The sequence below is a fragment of the Bubalus kerabau genome, chromosome 1, assembly GCF_029407905.1.
Source record: "Bubalus kerabau isolate K-KA32 ecotype Philippines breed swamp buffalo chromosome 1, PCC_UOA_SB_1v2, whole genome shotgun sequence".
NCBI lineage: Eukaryota > Metazoa > Chordata > Mammalia > Artiodactyla > Bovidae > Bubalus > Bubalus kerabau.
Window position 1 is genome coordinate 268,030,477 of NC_073624.1, and position 12,344 is coordinate 268,042,820.

General features: G+C 39.9%; 1 long non-coding RNA gene across 1 annotated transcript in view; it reads left to right on the forward strand.

Annotated features, from left to right (window-relative positions):
* LOC129640277 (uncharacterized) overlaps window positions 1-12,142 on the forward strand; it is a 50,976-nt gene extending 38,834 nt beyond the window's left edge. The window contains exons 3-4 of the long non-coding RNA XR_008708720.1: window positions 988-1,066; window positions 11,907-12,142. This is a non-coding gene — a long non-coding RNA (uncharacterized LOC129640277). The remainder of the gene's footprint in view (window positions 1-987; window positions 1,067-11,906) is intronic.
* Window positions 12,143-12,344: the final 202 nt, after the last annotated feature.

Genomic DNA, 12,344 nt, shown 5'->3' on the forward strand with positions numbered 1-12,344 from the left:
GGAGGTCTGGGGTGCTGCAGTCCATGGGGTCGTAAAGGGTTGGACACGACTGAGCAACTGAACTGAACTGAACTGAATTAGGAAAGTACTTGTGGGACAGCCCCAAATTTAATCTGAGGACATGAGCTCAGCTGATACATGAATTGTCCCAAGTTTGTATCTCTCTTAATTTGACATTCAGGGATTATTTTTTTAAACAAAATTTAGATGAATTAAAACTAAGGATGTGTAGATCAGTAGGTAAGAAAAAAAGTAATTTGGGACTACACTGTGCTCAGTCTCTATTTCAGAGACAGGGTTAGGCAGCCTCTCTGAGCTTAGTTATGGTATAGTGTTTTTTTTTTTTTTTTGATAAATCCTTGTTTCATTGCCTAAGCTGGAGTCATATTGGAGGATATTATAAAGTCCTGGATCCCAAATGGCAACCACCATGTGAGGAGTGATATAATTTTTCTCCTCTTGGTGATGGTGTTGCTGGTGTTTGTGGGTGTGGGAGGGAAGTTGAGTTGTGTTGGTGATACAAGTTCATGAGGCTAAACTACTTTGAAGGTTAATTTAAAATTAGAAAAACTTCCTGAAGTCAGTGCTGGGTCATACTTTCTAGTATAGTAATCCACACTTTTTTTTTTTTTCTAGTATAGTAATCCAGACACTTTTGGTGAATTTTTTTAAAATATAAATTTATTTATTTTAATTGGAGGCTAATTACTTTACAATATTGTATTGGTTTTGCCATACATCATCATGAATCCGCCACGGGTGTACATGTGCTGCCCATCCTGAAGCCCCCTCCCACCTCCCTCCCCATACCATCCCTCTGGGTCATCCCAGTGCACCAGCCCCAAGCTTCCTTGTTTTTATACTTCCATCCCCTTTGCTAGAGTTTATAATACTTAGTGGTATTCCACAATCCTGAAACTGTAAGTTTTAAATTAGATATCACAGTTTTGGATCATCTTACAAATTTTATGCTTTTCTGACCTACAGGTACACTGAGCTGGCTCCCTGAAGAGCTGCCCTTTTGTATACATAACCTTGAAATACCTGACCCTGGAGGTATGAAAGGGTAAGTGGTACTTACAGCCTTAGACAGAGACCAACATTTTCATTGTGCATAATAACAGAAGTTTGCAAGCTCTTAGAAACTACATATGTGTCTGATCATGTTTAACAGACACTATTCTCCTTGCAGCTTATATTTTGTGCGTGTCTTTGACCTCTAACTTTAATGTATTCTTTTGGACTACAGATAGAGTCCAGATACAGTATTAAAACCAAAATTAAGCGGCTGCAATGGTGGGTGAACAATGTATGTCTTAGTTCAGAGTCCTGCCACCATCCACCAGACCCCTGTGGTCCTGTGGAGTTACTGTGGTTTTGCATAGAGACATTGGTCTCTTATCTCTCTCCCTTTAGCCTGAAATAGCCTTTTTCTTTTCTTCCTTCATTCGGCATACATTCCGCCGTGACTCGAGTCTGTGGTAGGTGTTTATCCAATGTGCCCTCACATTGTGTATCTACCGTCTATTTTGCAGTTGACTATTTACTCCACTAAATTATGTGTTCCTTGAGTGAAGGAACTGTAATTATTTATATTTCTAGGGTCAGTGTAAAGATCATGAATATGGCTTTTGCAGTCTGTGAGACCTGGGTTTGAGTTCCAATTTGCCATTCATAAGGCGCATGACCCTGGATAAACTATTTATATCTTTGGAGCTGTAGTTTCTTCCTTAAAAAAAATGGAGAAAATAGTATTATATAATCCAAGTATCTTGAGGATGAAAGTTTATATACACAGAAAGCACTTAGCTTAGAAGGATATTACATACTCAATAATTATTATAGATTATTCCCAGCAGATGTAGAATAAATCTTTCAGTTTTTTTTAAGACTTAAAAACATAGTTATTTATTTTACTTTTGGTCATGCTGGGTCTTTGTTGCTGTGAGAGGACTTTCTCTAATTGCGGCAAGTGGGGGCTACTCTTCGTTCTGGTGTGTGGGCTTCTCACTGCAGCGATTTCTTTTGTTGCAGAGCATGGGCTCTAGGCGTGAGGGCTTCAGGGTTAGCAGCACATGGGCTCAGAAGTTGTGGTGTGCAGGATCTAGGCTTATGGGCTCTGTAATTTTGGCATGTGGACTCTGGTAATCTAAAACTACTCTAGACTCGGTAGTTGTGGTGAGTGGACTTAGCTGCTCTGTGGCATGTGGAATTCTCCTGGACCAGGGATCAAACCCATGTCCCCTGCATTGGCAGGAAGATCCCTGTCCACTGTACCACCAGCAGAAGTGAAGTCCCAATCTTTCAGTTCTTGTGCATGACTTCCCTGGTGGCTCAGGTGGTAAAGTGTCTGCCTACAATGTGGGAGACCTGGGTTCAATCCCAGGATCGGGAAGATCCCCTGAAGCAAGAAGTGGCAACCCGCTCCAGTACTCTTGCCTGGAAAATCCCATGGACGGAGGAGCCTGGTGGGCTACAGTCCATGGGGTCACAAAGAGTCAGGCACGACTGAGCGACTTCACTTTTTGTCCAGACCTATTTGACATGGATACCTATGAATGTAGAACTTTGTGATTGTCTTGAATCATTGACCCACAGGGAAAAGTGTTATTCATGAAGCAAATAAAAACCAAGGGCAAGATCTGACAGCTAGTTTTGGTCATGCTATTGCAAACATTACCCTCTACCCACTCATATATTATCATAATATTGGTATAAAATTGGTTTCAAAATATTGAAATTGAGAATTGTGGTAAGTTAGCCTGCTCTGATTAATGAGGGTGTTGTTGAGAAAATAAAGTCCAAGCTGATTTTTATGGCATAAAGCTGTCTTCTTCTTTAGCTCTCTTAAGAGCTCCATTTTGTATTTTTTTGCTCTCATCATATACAGTTTTATTGTAAATACCCTCTTCTACAAGTTTCCAGTTTTCCCAATTAACATAGCAAACACTTAATCCTCTTCCATGATCAAGACTAAAAGTTATTTCTGCTGATAAGAATTTCTCAATAATATAATATATAATTTACCATTTTACTCTTTGGGGTCCCACCATACCATATAGATTTCATAGCATATTTCTCACTTGGATATTTTTCCCTGCTAAACTGTAAACCACACGAGGGCAGATGCTGGTATATAGCAGGTGCTTACTGTATCTAAGTGCAGGAACACATGATAAGAAATCTAGGCATATTTAAGGTATTTTAGTAAGGAATGCTTACATTTCAACTCCACTTGCTTGCCATGCACATTAATAAACAACTATCTATTTCTCATATTTTCTAGAGTTTGTAGGTTCTTAAATGTTTCTTTTGTTATACTGGTCAGTGTTCAGTTCAGTTCAGTCACTCAGTCGTGTCTGACTCTTTGTGACTCCATGGACCAAAGCATGCCAGGCCTCCCTGTCCATCACCAGCTCCCGGAGTTTACCCAAACTCATGTCCATTGAGTTGGTGATGCCATCCAACCATCTCATCCTCTGTTGTCCTTTTCTCCTGCCTTCAATCTTTCCCAGCATCAGGGTCTTTTCAAATGAGTCAGTTCTTCACATCAGGTGGCCAAAATATTGGAGTTTCAGCTTCAACATCAGTCCTTTCAATGAACACCAGGTCTGATCTCCTTTAGAATGGACTGGTTGGATCTCCTTGCAGTCCAAGGGACTCTTAGGAGTCTTCTCCAACACCACAGTTCAAAAGCATCAATTCTTCGGTGCTCAGCTTTCTTTGTAGTCCAACTTTATAGGTCAGTGTACTTGACTTAATGATCTGGGACGATAATCTCTATAGGCATCAGGAGGATGTATGTATAACATTTAGGGATCTTTTATTTTTATTTATTTATTTTTTGGAGGGATCTTTTATTTTAATGTAGATCTTATTCTTTCTTAAGCACAATCAATATATTGCCCATATCACTAAGGTAGTAACATATGAGAACAGTGAAAATGAAAACAGTTTCCACATGAGGAAAATTAGATGGTATCCAGTTTATTTATGAAATGAGCTTATATGATTTGGCCAACATAAACACGAGTTAAGACTTAAGATTATGGTTCAAGTCAAATGAGACCAATAACATGAGTTTATTATTCTGAGGTCAAACTCAGATGAATACTGTCTAAGTAAGACCTGCTACAAGGCTAGAACTTATCCATTCTGCTCAGAAAGAGAAGGAACCAAAGGGAAGTGTGTCTTAGCCAGTGGCTAAGTGTGGCTGCTTCCTGTATCTCACCTGTGTTTAAGGTGCAGACACCTTCTCATCCTCTTGATCCGTCTTACCAGTCTTTTGTGTCCTGATTATATTCAGGAAGCAGAGTTATGGTTGCCCCCCTAAAACGCTCATGTAATCTCTCCCTGCTCCTCCTCTGGCCAAATAATTGTTCAGATGTGAAGCTCGAGACACAAATTGAAGTCTAGCCTCTACTAATTAGGGCTTCCCTGGTGGCTCAGTAGTAAAGATTCTGCCTGCGATTAAAAGAGTTGCAGATTCAATCCCTGTGTTGGGAGGATCCTTGGAGAAGGAAACGGCAACCCACTCCAGTATTCTTGCCTGGGAAATCCCATGGACAGAGGAGGCTGGTGGGCTGCAGTCCACGGGGTCACAGAAGAGTGAAACAGGACTTAGTGACTAAACAACATCCACAACTCTACTCATCAGTAATGTGACCTTGGACAAGTTTCTTAAACTCCCTGAAGCATGGTTACTGCCATTGCAAAATGAGATTGCATATTAATATCTTCACAGGGTATTTGTGAGGACCAAGTGGGAGAATGCACATGAAAACACTAAGTGAATTGTGAAACATGAAAAAGTGAGTTTGTTACAAATCTGTGCTAGACTGTGAGCGTTGGTACATAGGCATTATTTTCTTTGTCTCTAACTTTCCAGCACTTTTCTTTTAAGGATGGCATTGGTAGAAGGAACCTGTTCTATTACCATATGTTCAGGGACGGAATGTGAACTTGGGGACTTGGCATGTTTTAGTCCACTTACTGGACAACCTTTGGGTTAACAGTCTGTCTGTAGAGTCAAGTGTTCTGCATGGCAATATTTCTTGATGGGAATCTTTTCCAAATAAATTTGATGAGGAAGAAACTAGTGAAGAAGAAGAGATGGATTATTTATTGTGAACAGAAGGATATAGAAAATATATTCTGGTTCTATCTTATTGCCTTGTAAAGAGCACACTCACCATAATCTCCCATTTTATTGGTAATTCAGGGACACCATTAAGAATGTTAATCATCCTCTGGTATAACACTGTGATGACCTCAGGGAACATGCTATATGTCAGGTTATTTACCTTGATATCAAATAATTCCAAACTGTATATTTTGAAATGTGATATATTTTATACATTTATAATCTTTATTTCCTCCTCTGTTGTCACTTCTCTTCACTATGAGGCAACACCCATTCCAGATGTTTTCTCCCTTTTATTTCCTGCTTTCTCATAGAAGTCAAGGGAGGGCCATAGTGCTCCAGAGAAGCCCACCTTCCTGTAGGGCCCCCTCTGCAGAGGTGAGGCGGGACTCCAGGTCCTGAGTACCCCCAGAGTACTCAGCCTCCCCAACTGCATCCCTTCCCTCCACGAAGCCTCTCAGGACAGTATGTTTAAGTGATCAGGACAAGATGTCCCTGCTTTCCAGGTTATCACTCATTTCCTAAGCTTCAATCCTCTTTGTCCAGATATGTCTGTTGTGGCCCCATCTCTCACTGCTTCTCCCTCTTCTGAACCTCCTCCATCGTGCCTTCTGGAATTATGTTCAGTGAAGGAGTGAGTCTGTCTGGGACTGAAAGAGCAAATATCAGCTCAGACTGAAAAGAGAAAGGAAAAAAAAATCCCTGCCATTCATCGGACTGGGAGGTCAGACAAAGATAAAGCCAACTGCAAAGCAAATAGGAGGCGGCAACCTTAAAAGGCCGCAAGGTTCCCTTCTTCGAATGACTATTGCTTTCTTACCCATGACATCCTGGACCTACTTCGCTCTCCTTATGTATTACTGGGGACACCCAATTACTCAGCCACCCTCACCTCATAACATCCCCTGATCCCTAGTTAATGCGTGAAGTGAAATGAAGTGAGAGTCACTCAGTTGTGTCTAACTCTTTGCAACCCCATGAACTGTACAGTCCATGGGATTCTCCAGGCCAGAATACTGGTGTGAGTAGCCTTTCCCTTCTCCAGGGGATCTTCCCAACCCAGGGATCAAACCCAGGCCTCCCATGTTGCAGGCAGATTCTTTACCCGCTTAGCCACCAGGGAAGCCCAAGAATACTGGAGTAGGGAGCCTATCCCTTCTTCAGGGGATCTTCCCTACCCAGGAATCAAACTGGGGTCTCCTGCATTGCAGGCAGATTCTTTACCAGCTGAGCCACCAGGGAAGCCCAGTTAGTGCTTGCTTCTCTGCATTCCACCTGAGAAACTGGAAGGATGTGGCACTGATCCTGGCTCCCTTCAGTCCCTCCTCCGAATCCTTCAGCAGGAACCCAGCCCTACAAAGCACGCTTTCGTCCTCCCTCTTGTTGAAAGGGGTGTTCCAGGATTCCTCTGAGTGCCTTTTTTCACTGCATCAAGTCAATAAATCTGATTTTGTCAGACTGCACTTTTGCTCCTTGTGGTCCTTGGCTGATTAGACCAGTCACTGCAAACTGCCCTTATCACTGACCTCTTTCCTGAACATGACACTGATGCTGTGTTCTAACTGGATCTGGGCACTTCTTCCCCTGCAGCCCTCCCAAGCGGGAGCTGTATTTTCTTTCATGCATTTTCTACTGCTGGACCTGCAGATGGAGTCTATGTTCTCTTTGCGGATTCCAATCATCCCTGCTTCTCCTTGCAGACACTCAGCTTTAAATCGTATTTCATCAGACTGCATTACTGCCCCCTACTCTTCCTGATTGCAATCATCTGTTGCCAACATCTGTTTCACCCACACCCACTACCTTTTATTCTTGGAAGATTTTAGCTTTTGGCTTACTGACACTCTTTATAATAATACTGTTGTAATTCTGGATCGTTTCACTGTCTACAAAGATCTTTACATCCAAAACCCTGACCCAATAGTTCCTTGACCTACCCTTCTCTAGTGATTTTTGTCCTCAGAAATCCCTAAATTTTTCACTCCCCTGGTCATGTTTTAGGCTCTGTCAGTACACATAATTTAATATTCCCATAATCTTAATTTCAAGCACCCTTCTCCCCGAAAATCATATCCTGTTTTTTTTTTTTTCAGCTTATGTTCTCAAATTATCTCAACTCCAGTAATCTTCCAATCCAATCAGGTATGATTCCACCAGAATTTTAGTGCCTGTAACTTGCTTTGTGTCCTCATTTCCTTGCTTTTTGGTCTTAAGTTATACGATTTATCCTTATAATGACTTCTTACTTGACCTTGAAAAGCAAAACAACAATGTTACTTACAGGCAACTCTCCCTCTGTTCTATGGCTATATAGCTGAACATGGCTAGAGAGAAATACACAACCCTGATGTCTGATTTTGCTTTATGTTTTCTGAATGATGAATGACATGTGATAAAACATGTGTAGTGTAAAACTTACCATTCTAACCATTTTGAAGTATACGATTCACTGGCATTAAGTGCATTCACATTATTTTCCAACCATCACTACCACCAATCTCCAGCACTTTTTCATTTCCCCAAACTGGTACTCTAACAATAACTTCAGACAACAGCTTTTAAATAATAACTTCATTTCTTGTTCCTTCAAAGCCCAGAAACCACCATTCTACCTTGTGACTGCTCTCATAGGTACTCTGCTGCTGCTGCTGAGTCGCTTCAGTTGTGTCCGACTGTGTGACCCCATAGACAGCAGCCCACCAGGCTCCCCCGTCCCTGGGATTCTCCAGGCAAGAACACTGGAGTGGGTTGCCATTTCCTTCTCCAATGCATGAAAGTGAAAAGTGAAAGTGAAGTCGCTCAGTCGTGTCCGACTCCTAGCGACCCCATGGACTGCAGCCCACCAAGCTCCTCCGTCCATGGGATTTTCCAGGCAAGAGTACTGGAATGGGGTGCCATGGCCTTCTCTGCATAGGTACTCTACTCTCTAGGTAATCTAGGTACCTAGTATAAGTAGAATCATATGGTATTTATTTTTTTGAGACCTGTTTACATTAAAAAGCAGAAACATTTCTTTGCCAGCAAAGATCTGTCTAGTCAAGGCTATGGTTTTTTCAGTGGTCATGTATGGATGTGAGAGTTGGACTATAAAGAAAGCTGAGTGCCAAAGAATGGATGCTTTTGAGTGGTGGTGTTGGAGAAGACTCGTGAGAGTCCCTCAGACAGCAAGGAGATCCAACCAGTCAATTCCAAAGGAAATCAGCCCTGAATCTTCATTGGAAGGACTGATGCTAAAGTTGAAACTCCAATACATTGGCCACCTGATGCAAAGAGCTGACTCACTAGAAAAGACCCTGATGCTGGGAAAGATTAAAGGTGGGAGGAGAAGGGGACAACAGAGGATGAGATGGTTGGATGGCATCACTGACTCAACGGACATGAGTTTGGGTAAACTCCAGGAGTTGGTGATGGACAGGGACATCTGGCATGCTACAGTCCATGGGGTTGCAAAGAGTCAGATACTGCAGAGCAGCTGAACTGAACTGAACTATTTCAATTAGCACAATGTTTTCAAGGTTCATTTTTGTTGTGCATATGTCAGAATTTCATTCCTTTTTAAGGCTGTGTATAATATAGCATATTTTGTTTATCTGTTCATGATTTTATTTTAAATTTGTGATCACTTGTCTCCACTGGTTCTCAATGCTGCCAGATGGTCTTACTCCATTCTGAAGTCCATTTTATTCTCTCTCTCACAGACTATTATTTCATACCTTATTTTATTTTTTCAAACCCATTATGGTTCTGTCTCAGCTCTTAATCTTGATTTCCATATTACTGAGAAATTAGAAGCAATCAGGAGAGAACTTCTTTAAGATTCCACTCCCACATATATATCTTCCAATGAACATTAGCAGTAATGTTCACTGTCTTCCTACCTCTTATTATCCATCTACATCACACCAGCTCACATCCCTTTTTCATTGTTACCCAAGGTCATTGTTTTAACACTTGTCCTTTCTTTCTTCTGCATCATCAGATTCCCTCATCTCTTAGAATTTCTTTTTTCACCATTTCACATGCTGGAACTTCTCTTATCTTAAAGATAACAACAACAAAACTTCCTGACTTACTTTCTTTTCCTACTACCATCACTTTTTCTCCTTATCTTTGTTGTAAACGTCTTTGAGAACTTTCTCTATATTTCTTGCTCGGTTTCTTTTAATGAGTTCTACCTCTGTGTTTCACTTCTACAACTCCAGTGAAACATCTCTTTTTAAAGTGCCAATCGATTCCAGATTTTTAAATCCAATGGGTAAATCTCAGTCCTCCTGCTATGTCACCTTCAAAAGCATTTGACACCGTTGACCCTTTCCTTCTCTTTCATGTACTGTTTCTTGGTTGGCTTCCTAGACACTGTTGTTTATTGTGTTTTTTTCTATGCCACTAACCTTTACTTATTAGTCATGTTTGCTGGCTACTTTTCCCTTCTCATTCTCTGATTTCTGAATGATAGCGAGCTCAGGTCCCAGTCCTTGGTCCTTTTAGAATTTCTATATACATCCAATTCTGAATGAGTCTAAAGATCTTCACAAGTCTCATGGATTATACGTTGATAACAGTCTGATGGCTTCCAAATTCACTTCCAGGATGGGCTTTTCTCTGAATTCCAGATTTCTGTATTTAATTGACAACTTGAAATTTCTACTTACATGTCTGATAGTTATTTCAAAGTTCAGTTCAGTTCAGTTCAGTCACTCAGTTGCGTCTGACTCTTTGCGACCCCATGAATTGCAGTACGCTAGGCCTCCCTGTCCATCACCATCTCCCGGAGTTCACTCAAACTCATGTCCATCGAATCAGTGATGCCATCCAGCCATCTCATCCTCTGTTGTCCCCTTTTCCTCCTGCCCCCAATCCCTCCCAGCATCAGAGTCTTTTCCAATGAGTCAGTTCTTTGCATGAGGTGGCCAAAGTACTGGAGTTTCAGCTTTAGCATCATTCCTTCCCAAGAACACGCAGGGCTGATCTCCTTTAGAATGGACTGGTTGGATCTCCTTGCAGTTAGTGTGATCCAAACTGAGTTTGTTTTTTCCCAGACCTTCTGCTTTCCTAATATTTCCCATCTTGGTAAACTGCAACTGCATTCTTCTAGTTGCTGAGGCAAAAAATCTTGACGTCATCCTTGATTTTTCTCCGCTTCTTAAAACCTAGATCCAGTCTATCAAATCTTACTGGCTTTGCCTTTGCAATATAACCACAATATTACCACTTTATATAGCTTCTTCCTTCACCTCCTGTATGTCTTTGCACAAATGCCAGTTTCTCACTGGAAATCAAGGTAGGTCACATCGACATTTCATGCCCACTCACAGCGGTCTCTGCCCCCCTGTCGTATTTGGTGTTTATTCTTTAGCCCTCATTGCTATTTATCATACTGCATATTTTTCTAGTGTACCTTTTCTATTGTCCATGAGAACAAAGATTTTTGTTTGCTTACTATTGTAGCCCCAATGATTAAATATGTGCCCGACACATAGCTGGAATTTAATAAATATACGTTGGATGGGTAAATTAAAAAAAATTAGTACAGAGAATTAGGGAAAGCAAGATATTTAGAGCCAAGGGTACAGAGCAAATAGACTCTTGGTTGTTATCTCCATGGTTCTATGAGGAGTAAAATTTTAGTTTTACGAGGTAGCAGCTTAATAACAATAATAACAACTGAGTACTTATTATGTGCAAAAGCCATCCCACGTGTTTTATTGTCTTCTTATTTAAGTTGTGTAACCATAAGAAATAGCTATCATTATCTCTGTTTTACAGATGAAGCTAAGTAACTTACTCAAATTCACCTTGCTAGTGAATGATTATGCTGGGATTCAAAATCAGTTCCATCTGACTCCACAATTCAGTTTTTTTTCACTGTAATACATGGCTTACTTTTTGGCTTTTGGCTGGTGTTTTGGTTAATGAGGGTATTGATATAGGCAATAAACTTGGCAGAAAAAACAAATGATATGCCATTAAACCTACTAAGGTCATCATTTTCTTTATTACATGAACTTCAGTATTATGCAATTTTAATGTCTTCCTTATTTGTAGGGAGATCTGAATAGTTAAGATGTAGGGCAAACCTGATTGGCATTTTTAATTGAAAATTAAAGGTTGCTCTGTATCAAAATTTGCATGCATGTAATAGTAGAAACAGGTATATTTGACCTTTTTTAGTATTATATTTGGTTGTTAAAAATGGAATTTTATTTGCTTTGACTATTTCTCTGCATTTAGGTAGCAATAAAAAAAGCCCCCCTGCAGCTAATTTAATAACAGTAAATTCTCATGGATGTAATGCAAATATCTGCTGTGAGGCAAAGTCTGCCTCCTTTATTTATTTCTGAATTCATCACATTGATTACACTGTAATGGGATTCAGGGGCTTTAAAAATGGAAGAGAAAACTGACCAGGTACATGTGAGAGAAAATTAGTGGGCCATTTGCCCTGCATTTGGAGCAGCCATTGTGATTTTTTTTTTTTTTTGAGATTAGTAGCTCATTCACTTTGGGATTGTGATAATCGACATAGATTTCACTCAATTTTCCAAATGTAATTTGGAACAGTGTTTTTCTATTCACATATTTTTAGTTATGTGATAAGAGGTGTTGATAAAAGGATCTACTTTCACGTATAAAACTTCATTTCCTAGATCAAAGGAAATGTTCATTGTAAATTACACCTTTTTGAGTCATCAAATGGTTTGAACATTAGAAGAACTGATTCCTAGCTCCAATTTTCACATTTTCTCTTTATCTCTGTGCCTAGATTTCTTCCTCTGGAAACTGAGCATGATCCTCATCCTGTTTATTTTATGGACATATTGAAACTTTCATCAGGTAATTTATGACAAATCAGTTTGTAAATTGGAATCTCGATGAAAAATGATAGTGATTTTATTACTGTTGTGTGGCTTAAAGGGATTATTAAATATTTCATTAAATTCATACTTTTGCCAAAAATTTATGGTTTTGGATTATAAAATTTGCCTCTTCAGAACAGTTTCTAGTTAATGCAGAATTTCTTGGAGTAAAATGTAAACCATTGGTGGATTTCTACTACAGCACTGGTGAATGATCAATACCTTAACTCTTATTCAGATTTATTTTCTTTTTCATGTTCATTTCTCTTTTGTTACTAAAATAATTAATATTGACATTTACATTGTTTCTATTTTTTGTGGTTTTAAACAAGGCAATAATGCAC